The 17973-nt window shown below is 38.5% G+C and overlaps 1 long non-coding RNA gene across 1 annotated transcript; it reads left to right on the top strand.

Moving 5' to 3' along the window:
• Window positions 1-3989: 3989 nt before the first annotated feature.
• Window positions 3990-11559, top strand: LOC121857327. The gene is made up of 2 exons (XR_006087157.1): window positions 3990-4445; window positions 9680-11559. It is a non-coding gene; the product is annotated as an uncharacterized LOC121857327 (long non-coding RNA).
• The last annotated feature ends 6414 nt before the right edge of the window (window positions 11560-17973 follow it).

Raw genomic sequence — 17973 nt, 5'->3', positions numbered from 1 at the left:
CTGTGATTTGTAATAACCATTTCTCTGTGCTGGTATCTAATAAACATTTAACGGTAACTGAGTATTTCAGATTGCTAATAATTTTGTTCCATATTCTTCCAAGGTACAGTACATTGCACAGTATATGTAATTCTGTACTAATTAATTAGGGACATAATTATTTCAGTAGGTTATGTGTGTGTGTTTATATGCTGCCTTTATTGATATATACATTATATATTCTGTTACTTCTTACCAAAGTTAGAATGTGTTAGGCACATGGTACATAACAATAAACGACTGGAGTAAGACTTGGCATGTGGCTTCTCATTCTCCCATTAAATCGTGTAAGATGGCGACGAGGATGGGATTCACAAAGTGTTGAAGTCCTTGAAGAGAGGATAGTGACCACTGAAGGGAAGGCCTGTGTCAGTGGATACATTGGAAGAGTGGGGGAGTATGATGCAAACAAGGAGAACTTCACATCATATTGTGAGAAAATGGACTACTTCTTCCTGGGCCAATGAGTTAATGGCCCTTGAAATGAAAAGGAAAGCAATCTTTTTGACAGAGGTAGGAGCTAATGTTTATTCTACTCTGCTCCACACAAACCAAAAGACTCCTCACTGATTCAGATTGCCAAGATTCTGATGCAACATTTTGATCCTGCTCCACTTGAGATTGCTGAAAGTTACAAATTTGGCACAAGAGATAGAGGGAAAGATAAATCGGTGATTATATAGTAGCTTTGAAGAAGTTATCCATTCACTGTAACTTTGGACAGTTCTTGAACAGAGCTCTTAAGAGACAGGTTTTTGATAGGTCTGAATTATAAAAAAATGCAAAATAAGTGAATGAGCACCACAAAATTAACTTTTGAAAAAGCATGTCATAACCAGAGAAAAACACCAGAGAACTTGTTCCCAGTGCCGGTTGTGAAACAGTTGGCAGTAGTGGATCGGTGTGTAAAGTAACTGTGGCTACAAAGGAAGAATTATGCCAGAGAACAAGGAACACATGCTAATTTAAAATGTAAAACATGCCTAGGCAAACATGAAAGCTTTCAGTGTAAGTTCAAAAATTCAAGATGTTAAAATTGTCAGCGTATTGGACATATTGCTCCTGCCTGTGAGAAAGAAATTACAGCCCCTGCCAGAAGTGATAAAGGTAGATTATATGTCGTCGAAGGTGATGAGAAGGAAATGAAAAACGGTATTCATGAGTGTTAGAAGTTTTGAACCTGATAATGATGTGTCCATGAATAGAAAGTTAAACATAGGTATAATGTGAACTAACGCATTAATGGCACAATTGTAACCATGGAAGTGGATACTGCAGCTGATTTCTCCATAATGAGTAGAGAAGCTATTTGTGCATGTGCCTTTAGAAGACTCGGGTATCAAGTTGAGAACCTATACTGGAGAGATTTTGAGCACAGAAGGTAAATTAGAGTGTGAGGTAAAGTACAAAAATCTGAATTTAAAGTTGTCATTAATTATAGCTAGTTACGTGAATAGACCAACTATGTTAGATACGAACCGGTTGTGTGAACTTGTGATGGACTGGAAGGAGATATTTAGTGTTAGAATGTGTAACTGTTGCAGGTCTTGAAAAATTGCAGATGAAGCATTCAGGATCCGTTGTGACTGATGTTGAAAGCTTCAATTGTATTTACTGTTAGCTTAATTGTCAATATAAGTCAGGGTAGAGTCGGCAGTGAGTATCATTGACGTCGGCCCTAGAGATGCCAGTGATTGTTCACCGAGGCTGAAGTCACCTCTTTTTCATGGTGAAATTGTTGTAAGGATGTTAATTACGAAAGTAATTAATTAACCTGAAGGGAACCGTCAGACCAGGGGCCGGATACTCAAAACAACTCATAAGTTACGTATATTAGCGAGATACAGTACCATATATTGCAGACTCCTTAGTATTGTTTTTATGTTGATACTAACTAATTCAAAGTTTTATCATTAGGCCTAGAATAGAAGGGTTATGCCTGTGAAAAACAAAAATTACGGCCTTAAGGTTTTGCCTGGCTCTTAGGGGTAAAATACTGAAAAATGCACGTGTTAAAATCTCTTCATTTAAAATTGAAAAAAATTGTGTATTATTCAAGTAAATAAGGGTGTTAAAAACATTTAAAAGACATCCTCTTGCCTCAAAGTCTGTCACATACTCGCATTTGAAACTGATTTCTGGTAGGAACAGCAGCCGTAATTGAAATTTTATCTAAAATTAATTCCCAAAGCATGATTTTGCAGGAAACTTACGGCTTAGGTAAATGACTTTCAGAGAGGCACATTTTCCTGAAAACTATGAGGAAAGTTTCCCAGATAACCGAGAAAATTCTGGAGATGGGGGATATATTTCCGGGTTCGAGAGATGATGTAATGGGCAATTGCAGGAACTACCGAGAAAATTTTTCCATTACCATAAACATTCTGGGGATGAGGGATATTTTCTTGATTTGTGATAACTGTCTCGTTAACGGGAAAACACTCATTCACGGTAGTGCTCTTCACCAATTGTTCCGGCTAACAGAGATCTCACAGTATTTGGTGTTTTACCCCACTAGAATTTAGGTAAATAATCCCTTGCATAATGTTGGCCTGTGACAAGACACATAAACTATACTAAGATAGCCTTATTCTGGGCAAATTCAAATAAATTGGTTATTGATAGCATAGCCTTGCCTAACCTAAATGACAAATCACTTCTCTTAAATTACTCATTTAGCCTAGACCCTGGTGTTTTCCTTTCAATGTTGGGAACATTTGGTCTGAATTGTCTTCAAGTTCATAAAAAAAACAACAATTTAAAACCTGAAAATATATCGGATTAGCCGTAAATTTTCTTAAATTAATACTCTACCTATGATAACGTTCAAGGAAAGTCTGGAACTAGGCCTAAGGTAGCTGCTAGACAAAGTGTGTCACTGACGGCCTGATGCTCACCAAAAAAACATGTACACATTCTCTAACCTAACATACCATAACATAACATAACCAAACCAAACCTATCTAACCTATACCCTATTAGTATAATTTCTTATTTAAATAATCCTCATGTTCTAACTAAATTAAGTAGGCCCCATGTTTAAACATTTATTTGCCTAAGACTGAAAAAGCAGTTATATAGGCACCTATTAATCAAGTTAATTGCAATCCATATTTTACACCTAATATCATTTAATTTTCGCTAGCCTATGGAAATTTATAGCCTTTCATGTTATCATAAGCCTTACACATAAGAAAATAGGCTAAGGCTATTGGTTGAATATTAGAAAAACAAGGCGAAGTCTTGGCAGGAATGTTCACTTGACCTCCTATTTGGCTTTCATTACTGAGGGATATTTACGGCTATACAACATTAATAAGTTCTATCTGCAAGTTTACTCAGTCATAAAACATATTTTTACCCTAAGTGTGAACAATACAAACCTTCTATTTTGGTAAGAAATACTTTATAATGTGTAAGAAGACAAAAGATGCGTCTCTTCCAAACTGAGACAAACACAAACACTCAAGCCGCTTATTATACAACAAAAAAGTTACGAAAAAGACAAAGTGAAATATTATATTTCAGTATGTTGATTTACAAAACATTTTCTTCTTTATTCTATGATAAAACAAGTCTAACAAGCATTATTACAACATATATTATTATTATTTTCTATACAATCGGGAATTAGTCACTACTACATCCGGGTTGAGTGTTACACAACCTCGGTAGCTGGTGTAAGTTACTTGCGGTAACTTATGGAGTTCGATGTCAAATATTGGTTTTGAGTATACCGATCTGAGACTGTAAGTCCATACAGTCCCATAAATGTTTTTGAGTATCCGGCACGGGGACTAGGAAGTAAGTCCAAACAACTTCCACCGGCCCGGGAATCGAACCCGTGACATCTAACTTCCGGGACAAGAACGGTACCGCTTCTACCACCGGTCCCCCCCATTGTAACCTCTACTCTGTAATCCTTTTGCGCTACCGCGGGAAAATCAAAATCAATCCTTATATTCCCGTAAACTTAGCATACTCAAAATTTGTTCCGTAAGCAGTTAATAAGTTATTGTAACTCTAGTGTTTACCCTATAAATTAAGTTCTCTTATTGGATGGTAGATGGCCAATCAGCGCTCAGTTAACAAAATCATCAACCAATCACAAGAGGAGGAGAAATCAGCTGAGAGCAACGCAAACAAGAAACGACAAAATTTCAGTGAGACGGAAGTATACGCCATAGTGTGTGAAGTCGCCAAAAGAAAGAAAATAATTTTAGTGAAGTTGGACTCGAGATGTACAATCAAATATAAGAATCATGCCTGATAAGAAGTAGTAAAAGCAGTGAATGTTGTTGCTCGTATCGCCCGCAATGTTGATGAAGTCAGGTGGAAGTTTTCCGATTTACGTGTAAGCGTGAAGAAGGAAGCAGCACAAGATAAGAAATATACTGGTGGAACAGGTAAGTCATAATATTGTTAGCGTAGGTATTGATTGACACTGAAACAAACTTTACTGTTTTTTCTGAGGCTTGCTACGATTTAAGGTGGTTGTAAACTCAAGGAAGTTGAGTATGGTGGCTCTACATCGTGAATTAATACAAATATTTTAATTATATGAGCACATTCATTAAAAGAAACATCATTCTTCGAAGTTTGCCGTGTGAGTAATTAGTAAAAACTGTACCGCAAATGACGTGGAACAAAGATATTAAATATTCTTTTGGGTGGTCCAAGGTGGCGGAGGCCACCCGTTGGTAAGGAAGTTAGGTTAGGTAGGTTTGGTTACTGTTATAAACTACATATTAATAATTACGTTATTCCCGACGGTAATGAAGGTCATAATGTGTGGTTTACCATATAATTCCTCATGTTTTTTTTTGTCATTTATTTTTATTCATCAATTGATTTAAATTCATACTTGGTATAGATTAATATGTAAATCTTACTTTGTCAGGCTTATAGGCAATTATGTTTACAACTAATAAGTAAGACAGTTTTTATTTATATTTTTCTCTTGAAGGTGGCGGCCCCAAATTGAAAATACAATTGAAAAAGCAGTTCTTCAACTCTTAGATCCAGCCTCTATACATGGTAATTCACTAAGTTAGATATTGGCTTAGGTAATGACTTTCAGAGGGGAACATTTTCTGGAAAATTATGAGAAAAGATTCCCAGATAACAGATAAAAATCCGGAGATGGGGGATATTTCTCTGGGTTCGAGAGTTGATCTAATTGGCAATTTCAGGAACTAACGAAATCATTTTTCTATTACCATAAACATTCTGGGGATGAGGAATTTTTTCTGGTTAATCGTCTTGTTACCCAGAAAACTCTCATTCACGTAAGTGCTCACAGCATTTGGTGTTTTACCCCCAATAGAATTTGCGTTAACCCCTGGCCTAATGTTGCCCTGTGACAAGACACACAAGCTAGACTAAGATAACCTTATTCTGGGCCACTTCAAATAAATTTGTTATTGATAGCATAGCCTTGCCTAACCTAAATGACAAATCATTTCTCTTAAATTACAGATTTAGCCTAGATCATGGTGTTTTCCCTTCGATGTCTGGGTAATTTGGTTCATAAAAAAAACAAAAAAAAATTAAATCCTGAAACTATATCGAGAATTAATACTCACTGACAGCCTGACACTCACCAATATTGCCATGTACACACTTTCTCTAACATAACATAACATTACATAACATAATCTAACCTATGTAATTATTCTTCATGTTCTAACTAATTTAACTTGGCCCCAAGTTTAAACATTTATTTGGCTAAGACTGAAAAAGCTTAATCAAGTTAATTGCAATCCATATTTTACACCTAATATCATTGAATTTGGCGAACAATACAAACCTTCTGTTTTGGTAAAAAATACTTGAAAAGTTTGTAAAAAAAAAAATGCAACAAATACAAACACTCAAGCCTCTTATATTTGTTTTTAGTATGCCATCTGTGTTTACCGATCTGAGACTGTAAGTCCAGTTATGGGGTATCTTTGAGAATCTAATGGGTGATATCGGATACTACTTGTATTAGGCTCCACCCACCAGGGACTGCCATACTGTAGTTGAGTGTTACTGAAATTATTCAATAAATGTAACTTCATTTTAATAAACCATTTTATAATTTTAAAAAACTATTTTATTTGTATGTTAGGAGTATCATTTACCTGCTGTATTTTGCCATCATTCTTTCCCATTGCTTGATCCCAGAATTACAATGTACCCATGTGTCATAACCCTCGAGCCACGCTACCAAAGATCAGAGGTTATGGAGTAATTATATGAAATGAAATAACTAGACAAGTAAGAAATTAAGAGGAAACCAGCTTGAAGAGTTTAAAAGTAATCTACCATGGTATCCAGTTGGGAGGAATGAATGATTTGTAATAACCATTTCTCTGTACGGGTATCTGGTACAGTCGGCCCTTAACATACGCGGGTTTAGCATACACGGCACCGAACACGGCACACCGCCCGCTCCCGCAGCCTCACACACACATGCATAGTTCTCCCTCACTCAGTCAGTCTCGCCGTAACCACGCTTGTGTTGACATCAGCATTGTAGTTGCAAGAATATTACATTTCCATGAATGTATTATATCAAGCACAGTATGAATAGAATATCACTAATATAACCGTATTTTAACCGAAAACTATTAAAAAAACGAGTACATATCTTGAACATCGGAAGGTTAAATATAGTCTTTTGTGATTTATCCTGTGAGTTTTTACATCCACTGAATCTTCATTTAAAATTTATAGTGATGTTTAATGTCTTGTTCACCTTGGCAGAGTATTAAAATTTGAATTTAAAGTTGCCATTAATTATAGTTAGTTATGTGAATAGACCAACTTTGTTAGGTAAGAACTGGTTGTGTGAACTTGAGATGAACTGGAAGGAGTTATTTAGTGTTAGAATGTGTAACAGTGTTCCATGTCTTGAAAAATACAAGATTTTATTTGTTAAGGGTATAAAGGGTTATGAAGCTTATATCACCATTGACAAAGATGTTGCACCCATGGAGTGGTCCCTCAGTTATCGAGCACAATCCGTTCCAGCAGGTTGCTCATTAACCGAAACCATTGTTTCAACAAAAAGGTAGAAAAGTTCACTTACTTTGATGTGTGTATGTAGAAGGCTCCTGGATGATGATGATGATGATGTGAATCTGAAGTGGGAGGTGGAGGTGGAGAAGGGAAAAGAGAAGGAAGTGGAGGTGGAGGAGAAGCATTTTACTGCTTCTTGTAAGGTGAGTCACCTTCCATGAAAATGTCATGAACCTCTGGACTGACAGATTCTCCACCATGAACATCCTGAGGGATAGCATATTGTTCCCTCTGCATTTTACTGAAGAAAGTGTCAATTGTGGTCTGGGTGCCTCTACCTGTAACATCTCATCCAGTTGCTTCAGGTCATCAGGAGTAAGTTCCTCCTCATGAGACATCACAAGCTCTTCCACATCCTCCTCCTCGACTTCAAGGCCCAATGACTGACCAATGGACACAATCTCCTGGTCCAACTCTGTTTCTTCCTCAAATTGAGGGATCTAGTGGAGAATTCTTGCCATGATGACACAATCAATTTTACAGCCTCCAGGATGTTGAATTGTGTCTTCCAGAAATGTTTCAGTGTTAGTTCAGGATCATTGGAAGTTGCTTGATGACACCTCCTAAACATTTTCTTCATGTACAACTTCTTGAAGTTGCTGATCACTTTCTGGTCCATTGGCTGTATGATTGATGTAGTGTTTGACACTTTCACAAAGTCAAATTGATACTCCAAAATTCTGGCAAGGTCAGGTTCATGACCAGGAGCATTATCCATGAGGAGAAGAGCCTTTAAATGGAGTTTATTGGTGGTTAGGTAGCTCTTGACAGAAGGGCAAAACACATCAACAGCCCATTCATTAAAGAGATATCTTGTCACCCATGCCTTACGGTTCGACTTCCAAAAAACTCCAAGCTTTGTTCTTACGGTAAAGAGGCTTCATCTCTGGTGATGAATGTTCTTTTGGGCATCTTTTTCCAGAGCAGCCCAGTTTCGTCCACATTGAACACTTGCTGTGAAAGATAATTTTCTTCTTCAATCAGTTCTTTAAATTCATCTAAAAACTTTGCTGCCCCTTCCTTATCAGCACTAGCAGCTTCACCATGCCTAACAACACTGAAAATGTCACTTCTTTTCTTAAATTTTTCGAACCAGCCTTTGCAGGCCCGAAAATCTGTTTTTAAATGTTCGTAAATCTCCCTGGCTCTTTCACAAATGAATTCAGTAGAAACTGAATCACCTTTCATCTGTTTTTCCCTAATCCAGATGATAAGTAACCTCTCAGTTTCTGCAATTAGGGATCTACTTTTAAACACTCTTGTAGATTTGTCTCTCACTTTCACTTCTTTAAATATGTTGATGTCGACATGCCGCATTTGTTCTTATGCCTTGTTCATGTTTTTTTATGATTTACTGCTTGGTTTGGATTGAAATCGTTGTATTGGATGTACAATGCAGCTTGGTGCTGGGGAAGGCAGCATGGTTACAAGCGTGATGTAGAGAGAGCTGGTTGGTGAGGATGCTCAGAGAAGGACAGCTTGTGGGTCGCCATGCTCGCCAGCGGGAGAGAGGACCGCCAGGCAGGCGGAGGAGGAGGTGTTGCTGGCTGCGGCTGAAGGTAGCAAGAGAGAGATCACCACGAGGTCAGGTCTTAAATAGCGGGGGTAGGCGTGGCTTAGCAGTTGACCCCCGCTTCGTGGTGTATGGCAGCGCTGGTTGACCTAGACCACGAGGCATACACTGGGGAATTGGTGGGGTCAGCTAGGCAGCGACAAACAGCGGTTGTAGGGGAGAATTCCACTACACCTGCTTTTTAAAGTTAAACTTGTTGTAAATAAAGAATATTTTCTTTAAAATAACACTGCACTGTGCTATATATTGTCAATATGTAAAATAAATTTCAAAATGACCAATAATTTGCTTGGAAACACGGAAAAAAGCGTTTAGTTGAAGAGGATCTCAAGCAAGATGTTACCTCCAGTGAAAAGAGAGAGAGACTAACGCCTGTTTGCTGTGTTAAGAGGCAGGATGCTGCGCATTAAACTCGTCACTTTACCTTCAATAATTGTTCAAATTACTAAAAAATTTAGTATTAAACTTTTAAAATTATTGAATAGTATAAACTAGTGCTTGATGGTGGAGGACACTGAGGGATGGCATTTCCAGGGTGGAGAGAGTATTCTGAAGATCAATTTAACCGAAGCCAATCTACGTATTACAATGTGTTGGCGAATCTTTCTTTTTCAGATCATGGGACAACAGACCACGAGTGAAGCTTCTCACAATACACAACGGTGTTCCTTCAGGTCAATTTTAACGTTTTGTGTGATGGTGTGGGTGTGCGTAGCTTGCTATGGTGTCATTTAATCTTTGGTGAGAGTGTAGCTGGGTGTGGCTTGTTGTGGGGTCATATAACGTTTTGCGAGAGGGTGCATGTGGGAGGGAATGTCTAGTCAGCTTTAATAAACCTTGTGTATAGTGCATGAAGCAGTGTAGTACAGTACAGTACAGTATAGTGTAAACTAATGTGGAGGTAATGATTTAGGTAAACAGTTGGGGACAGTTTAAGTACATGTGATCTATTTGCAAGTTAATTTTCATTGTACATAAATTACAACTTCAAACACGTTGCAGGTAACAGCTGATGTACGTGAAGGCCAATGGAGAAGTGACAGAACCTCGAGCAAGATTTAACTACCAGCATGTTACTTCAGCCTCATCAGTTAAGTTACTTGTACAGTATATCTTAGCTAATATCTTTATCCAATAAACCACTCGACAATGCTCCTACACTGGGCAGTGGAGGGTGTGTGTGTATCTTGGCTATTATGGTCATCCCATAAACTACTCAACACCATGCTTCTACACTCGGCAGTGGAGGGTGTGTGGGGGGCCTGGCTGACAGTGTGAAGGAGGGCTCGTGAGTACTTAGTGGACAGATTGGTCTTCGAGTAAATTTAATATTAGTTGTAGTGACAGTATAAATATACAGGAGTAGTATATATAGGATATAGTAGTGGTAGTAGTAATAGTATAGTAGTAAATACAGCAAGTAAAGCAAGTTGTTGTGGGTGGGTTTCAACTAACTTTACTAACCTAACTTAACCAGCCTAAGTTAATTAAACATAATAACGTAGAGTGAACCAAATCCGTAATAAGGTCACCGCTTGAACTCCTCTCATATTTGCTTCATTATCGTAAGATTGACCTCCACAATCCTCAAAAGAAATGTTCAGTTGTTTGTCTTCCGAGTAGAAGTCATGACAAATTTAGCCCTGTAGACTTCTCTACCTCAAGGAACCCTAAGAAATGCTCCTTTATTGATGACTTGTCTTCAAGAAAGTTGCTCAAATCAGGGGTATTTCGATGCTTTGATATCGTCCACGATTCTTTCAGTAATCTTTGCACTGATAATGTTAATCAGTTCATTTTGGATCATTTTGGACCATTTTGGACCATTGGATTGACAGTTAAATTTTTCAGCTGACCCTCTAGAGCCAAATTGATTTCAGCTAGAGACTGAATAATCGCCATTAGTCTAGTGAGGACTTGGCGCCACCTGTTCCACTCAGCCATTAACATTTCCATTTCCCGTCTGTCTATCGTCCTTCCACTTGCAATGTTGACCTCCAGTTCCTTCTATGTTGTCATGTTTTTTAGTGTGTTCTATGTTACTTTCATGTGTGCTGAGCAAATGACTAGTTCTCAGTTGGAGTCAATTTGTTACCATTGAATTTATTGAGATAACACAAGTTTGGTGTTAAATTTTTCAGTGTTGTATTTTTCAACCTGTTTTTTTTTTAACGGAGAATTTTATTACATAGCGCCTTACCATTTCTTACAGTGTAGACTGATATGCATTGTTGGTAAAGAGGTTATATGTATTTGAGAACTAATTCCGGTGTATTTTCAGCCATAGTATTGAGTGGGTTGAGGACTCTGTGGTGAAATGGACATCTAAGACATACAATCTCTGAAAATGAATTGCTGGAAGCACCCTCTGTACATGTAAGGACCACCAATTGTGAGTAAAGCACAGAGTAAATTGTGTAGTGTTAACACAGTGTCAAGATAATTGAAAAAGACAGTGAATTCTTGTGAGTACAGAAAATCCGCTTTGTGTTAATCATCCGTGAAAGCTACAGAGTTATATTTTCTTGAGACATTCTCGTCAAGTATCATCAAGTATTTTATTTTGAGCATTGCTATGAGTACTTTGTGAATTGAAAGTTTGTATTGTCCTCTTTAGAGATACTTAATTTTCTGAGTGAGTCACCGATACTACTGCCGATTATTTATTTTGGTGAGTATCCATTTAAGAAGTATCCGAGGCATTTATGTGTCAATGTTTACCCCCTTTGCTCTGGAAGGGTGTTAATTGAATTTATCTTTGGTGGGGTTGTTTTGTAGAAGATTTGTTGTGACATCAGCGCACGATGATCACAGTAGTTGTGAATAAGTTACAACTTATGTGTGAGTTCCGAGAACTTGCCAAAGCCATGGAGGCCAGCATTCATCGGCGGGGAACGCCGAAGGCTCGGAGGGGTAGTGAGAAAATCAAGTTTAGAGATTTTCCATCGGGATCAGAACCAGAGGAAAGAGAAAGGTTGGCCAGTCCCGGGAACCCAGGGGGAGCTCCTGCGGCTAGGTTCCCACAGAGACGGAGGAAACCAAATAAGTAAGACAGTTTTTATTTATATTTTTCTCTTGAAGGTGGCGGCCCCAAATTGAAAATACATACACTGCAATTGAAGAAGCAGTTCTTCAACTCTTAGACCCAGCCTCTATACATGGGATTCCAGGGATTTTGGAAAGTGAAGAACTTATTGATGGTAATTCACTCAACATACTTTTCCAACCCTCTGGCTTATGCTTCCCTAAGTTAGATATTGGCTTAGGTAATGACTTTCAGAGGGGAACATTTTCTGGAAAATTATTAGAAAAGATTCCCAGATAACAGATAAAAATCCGGAGATGGGGGATATTTCTCTGGGTTCGAGAGTTGATCTAATTGGCAATTTCAGGAACTACCGAAAACATTTTTCTATTACCATAAACATTCTGGGGATGAGGAATTTTTTCTGGATAATCGTCTTGTTACCCAGAAAACTCTCATTCACGTAAGTGCTCACAGTATTTGGTGTTTTACCCCCAATAGAATTTGCGTTAACCCCTGGCCTAATGTTGCCTTGTGACAAGACACACAAGCTAGACTAAGATAACCTTATTCTGGGTCACTTCAAATAAATTTGTTATTGACAGCATAGCCTTGCCTAACCTAAATGACAAATAATTTCTCTTAAATTACTGATTTAGCCTAGATCATGGTGTTTTCCCTTCGATGTCTGGGTAATTTGGTTCATAAAAAAAACAAAAAAAAATTAAATCCTGAAACTATATCACATTAGCCTTAAAGTTTCTAGAATTAATACTCACTGACAGCCTGACACTCACCAATATTGCCATGTACACACTTTCTCTAACATAACATAACATAATCTAACCTATGTAATTATTCTTCATGTTCTAACTAATTTAACTTGGCCCCAAGTTTAAACATTTATTTGGCTAAGACTGAAAAAGCTTAATCAAGTTAATTGCAATCCATATTTTACACCTAATATCATTGAATTTGGGCTAGCCTATGGACATTTCATGTTATCATAAGCCATATATGTAAGAAAATAGGCGAAGGCTATTGGTTGAATATTAAAAAAACAAGGCGAACAATACAAACCTTCTGTTTTGGTAAAAAATACTTGAAAAGTTTGTAAGAAAATAAACTGCGACAAATACAAACACTCAAGCCTCTTATATTTGTTTTGAGTATACCATCTGTGTTTACTGATCTGAGACTGTAAGTCCAGTTACGGGGTATAATCGGATACTACTTGTCTTAGGCTCCACCCACCAGGGACTGCCATACTGTAGTTGAGTGTTACTGAAATTATTCAATAAATGTAACTTCATTTTAATAAACCATTTTATAATTTTAATAAACTATTTTATTTGTATGGTAGGAGTATCATTTACCTGCTGTATTTTGCCATTCTTTCCCATTGCTTGATACCAGAATTACAATGTACCCATGTGTCATAACCCTCGAGCCACGCTACCAAAGATCAGAGGTTATGGAGTAATTATATGAAATTAAATAACTAGACAAGTAAGAAATTAAGAGGAAACCAGCTTGAAGAGTTTAAAAGTTATTTACCATGGTATCCAGTTGGGAGGAATGAATGATCTACTGTCGGTGTTTTTAAATGATTTGTAATAACCATTTCTCTGTACAGGTATCTGATACAGTCGGCCCTTAACATACGCGGGTTTAGCATACACGGATTTGCAAATATGCGGATTGTCCCGTCGGAGGAATATTCTGTACATTGAAGTAATTGAAGTAGGCTACATTCAAATCGCGCCTGCTCCCGCAGCCTCACACACACATGCATAGCTCACCCTCACTCAGTCAGTCTCGCTGTAACCATGCTTGTGTTGACATCAGCATTGTAGTTGCAAGAATATTACATTTCCATGAATGTATTATATCAAGAACAGTATGAATAGAATATCACTAATATAACCGTATTTTAACCGAAAACTATTAAAAAAACGAGTACATATCCTGAACATCGGAAGGTTAAATATAGTCTTTTGTTTTCATGTAATTTATTCTAATTTACATTGAAATGCATTACGTTTCAGCAAAACTACTATTTATTACTGAGAATATGGAAATGTAATATTTTTGCTGAAATGATGTACGTATTACAGTGGAAAGTGATGAAAGCAATGACTTTCGCTTTGTTTCATTCAAAAGATATTACCGTAATCGCTTTTTGAATGGTTTTCCATCCTAATTCACTTGTGATGCAACAGTTTTATTTAACTGAAAACCATTCGAAAAGCGATTACGGTAACATCTTTTGAACGAAAGAAAGCGAAAGTCATTGTTTTCGTCACGATTTTATTGCACTTTCCACTGTAATACCTACGTCATTTCAGCAAAAATATTACATTTCCGTGAATGTATGAAAAGAATATCATTGTAATATAACAGGATTTTAACCGAAAACTATTAAAAAAACGAGTAACATCTCTTGAACATCGGAAGGTTAGGTAAAGTCTTTTGTTTTCGTCATGTATTTTATCCTATTTTACATTGAAATACATCACGTTTCAGCTAAACTACTATTTATTTCTGAGAATATATTCATTCCGGTGCAGTTTAGGTAAAATATACAGGTGATGTAAAAAATTTTTAACTGAAAACGATTCGAAAAACACGTACCTTCTAGCCGTGTTCAACGAGAAGACTGGGAGGAGCTGTTTGGTGCTTAAGACGATGACAAGGAAAATGATTTTGATGGATTTTAATGAAAATATTGAGAAATATGGTATCGTAGTATTTATTCAAGTGAATTAGGATAGAATATTATTGTAATACAACAGTAGTGACGATGTGGATGAGGCGGAGGGATGGAGTGGTGACTGGTGGGAGCAGGGACGAGTGGAGATGCCAGCCAGTACATTAGGGGTGTACAGTATTAATTGTTTTTATAGCACCATTACTCGGAACGTATCTTAACGAGGTCCCGCTGCATTAGAGTAATACTGTATTTCCAATTGGCCCCTCGTGAGCTGTTGTAACCCTTAAACAGATGAGATGGAGCATTAGTGGGGACCTTGTATTTGCTAGGAATTAATATCACTTTTGATATTATATTCAACTCAGAGGGGAACACAATTGTTTGTTAAATTTGCACTTAGTATTTTATCTTGCTAGAGCTTCATGCACACAATACTTGGTCTGTATGGCAACTTGCCCACCTTCTCTACTGCTATATGTATTGAGAACTACCGGTAATGCATGTGAATTTTCAGCTGTGGTATTGATTGGGTGGAGTACTGCGGTGAATGCACATAAGAATTGTGAGGAGAACTTACCAAAGCCATGGAGGCTCTGAGATGTAGGGAGAAGATCATGTCGGAACTGAAACTACATAAAATAGGATTGGATGTTTGTAGGTAAAACCAAATTTGATGTATGACAATGAACAAAAACACCAACCGATCCCCTTCACCACCCTCCCCACCACCAACCAACCCACCCCTCCCCACCACCAACCCACCCCCCCTCCCACCCACTCCTACCACCATCACCACCACCCTCCCCACCACCAACCCACCCCCTTCAACCACCATCACCACCACCCTCCCCACTATCAACCCACCCCTCCAACCACCCTCCCCACCACCAATCCACCCCCTCCCACCCTCCTACCACCATCACCACCACCCTCCCACCAACCAACCCCACCAACCCCACCCCCCTCCCACCCCTCCTACCACCATCACCACCACCCTCCCCACCACCAATCCACCCCCCTCCCACCCACTCCTACCACCATCACCCTCCCCACCACTGTACTTGCGATTGGCCCCTCGTGAGCTGTTGTAACCATCCTGGTGTCGATATCATTGTTGCACATAGTATTTTATCTTGCCCAGTTTCGTCCACATTGAACACTTGCTGTGGAAGATAATTTTCTTCTTCAATCAGTTCTTTAAATTCATCTAAAAACTTTGCTGCCCCTTCCTTATCAGCACTAGCAGCTTCACCATGCCTAACAACACTGAAAATGTCACTTCTTTTCCTAAATTTTTCGAACCAGCCTTTGCTGGCCCGAAAATCTTCAAAGTCTGTGCCTGAAGAACCAGGTTGATCTGTTTTTAAATGTTCGTAAATCTCCCTGGCTCTTTCACAAATGAATTCAGTAGAAACTGAATCACCTTTCATCTGTTTTTCCCTAATCCAGATGATAAGTAACCTCTCAGTTTCTGCAATTAGGGATCTACTTTTAAACACTCTTGTAGATTTGTCTCTCGCTTTCACTTTTTTAAATATGTCTTTCTGTGCAAGAATTGTCGACACAGTTGATGTCGACATGCCGCATTTGTTCTTATGCCTTGTTCATGTTTTTTTTTTATTTACTGCTTGGTTTGGATTGAAATCGTTGTATTGGATGTACAATGCAGTTTGGTGCTGGGAAGGCAGCATGGTTACAAGCGTGATGTAGAGAGAGCTGGTTGGTGAGGATGCTCAGAGAAGGACAGCTTGTGGGTCGCCATGCTCGCCAGCGGGAGAGACGACCGCCAGGCACTGGGGAATTGGTGGGGTCTGCTAGGCAGCGACAAACAGCGGTTGTAGTGGAGAATTCCACTACACCTGCTTTTTAAAGTTAAACTTGTTGTTACCTCCAGTGAAAACAGAGAGAGACTAACGCCTGTTTGCTGTGTTAAGAGGCGGGATGCTGCGCATTAAACTCGTCACTTTACCTTCAATAATGGTTCAAATTACTAAAAAATTTAGTATTAAACTTTTAAAATTATTGAATAGTATAAACTTGATATTTACTAAAATAGTAGGGAGGTGCATTATTTGGCTGCCAAATCTTTTCAGTGCTTGATGGTGGAGGTCACTGAGGGATGGCATTTCCAGGGTGGAGAGAGTATTGATGTAGCCTGAGTATTCTGAAGATCAATTTAACCTAAGCCAATCTACGTATTACAATGTGTTGGCGAATCTTTCTTTTTCAGATCATGGGACAACAGACCACGAGTGAAGCTTCTCACAATACACAACGGTGTTCCTTCAGGTCAATTTTAACGTTTTGTGTGATGGTGTGGGTGTGCGTAGCTTGCTATGGTGTCATTTAATCTTTGGTGAGAGTGTAGCTGGGTGTGGCTTGTTGTGGGGTCATATAACGTTTTGCGAGAGGGTGCATGTGGGAGGGAATGTCTAGTCAGCTTTAATAAACCTTGTGTATAGTGCATGAAGCAGTGTAGTACAGTACAGTACAGTATAGTGTAAACTAATGTGGAGGTAATGATTTAGGTAAACAGTTGGGGACAGTTTAAGTACATGTGATCTATTTGCAAGTTTAATTTTCATTGTACGTAAATTACAACTTTAAACACGTTGCAGGTAACAGCTGATGTACGTGAAGGCCAATGGAGAAGTGACAGAACCTTGAGCAAGATTTAACAGCAGCATGTTACTTCAGCCTCATCAGTTAAGTTACTTGTACAGTATATCTTAGCTAGTATCTTTATCCAATAAACCACTCGACAATGCTCCTACACTGGGCAGTGGAGGGTGTGTGTGGGGCCGCCTAACACTGATTCCAAAAATGCCATTCATTTTGCCCAATCAGGTCAGATTTTTATGCTATGGGAATTGGGAAAAAATCGAAATTCTTAAATATGATGTCAAAATTTTTATGCAAAATATATCATAAGAAATGTAACCACAACACATAGGACCAAAATATGTCAACTACATAGATGCCTTTACAGTTAGACATGCATAAATGGCTGTCGCAGAGAATTTCTTTGGTGGTTGGTGTCTGGGGCGTCCCGTTTCAGACACCAACAGTAGTCGGCGAGCATGTTGATATCCCAGCGACCCTGGTACTGCTCCTCCATTACACGGATATCTTGATGGAAGCGTTCTCCTTGTTCCTCACTCACATCACCACAGTTCTCTGGAAAGTAGTCCAAGTGGGAGCTGAGGAAGTGCATCTTGATGGACATGCGTGCACCAAGAACTTTGTAGCTCAGAAGTAGGTCCTCAACAACTCGTTCATACTCTGGACTTCTGTAGTTGCCAAGAAAATTGGAGACAATAGACTTAAAGGCATGCCAGGCTTTCTTCTCATTTACATCCATGCTGCAATCAAACTTGTGATCTTTGAAAAGCTCTCTGATCTGAGGGCCATCAAAAATTCCTGCATTCAGCTCTGCCTCACTGACTTTTGGAAATTTTTCTTTCAGAAAATTGAAAGCCTGGGTTTTTTTGTCCAGTGCCTTTACAAAGTTTTTGAACAGACCGAGCTTGATGTGCAGTGGCGGAAGAAGAATGTTCT

This window comes from Homarus americanus, unplaced genomic scaffold, assembly GCF_018991925.1.
Source record: "Homarus americanus isolate GMGI-L3 unplaced genomic scaffold, GMGI_Hamer_2.0 scaffold12754, whole genome shotgun sequence".
In the NCBI taxonomy this organism is placed as follows: domain Eukaryota; kingdom Metazoa; phylum Arthropoda; class Malacostraca; order Decapoda; family Nephropidae; genus Homarus; species Homarus americanus.
This window is presented reverse-complemented; position numbering and strand designations above follow the sequence as displayed.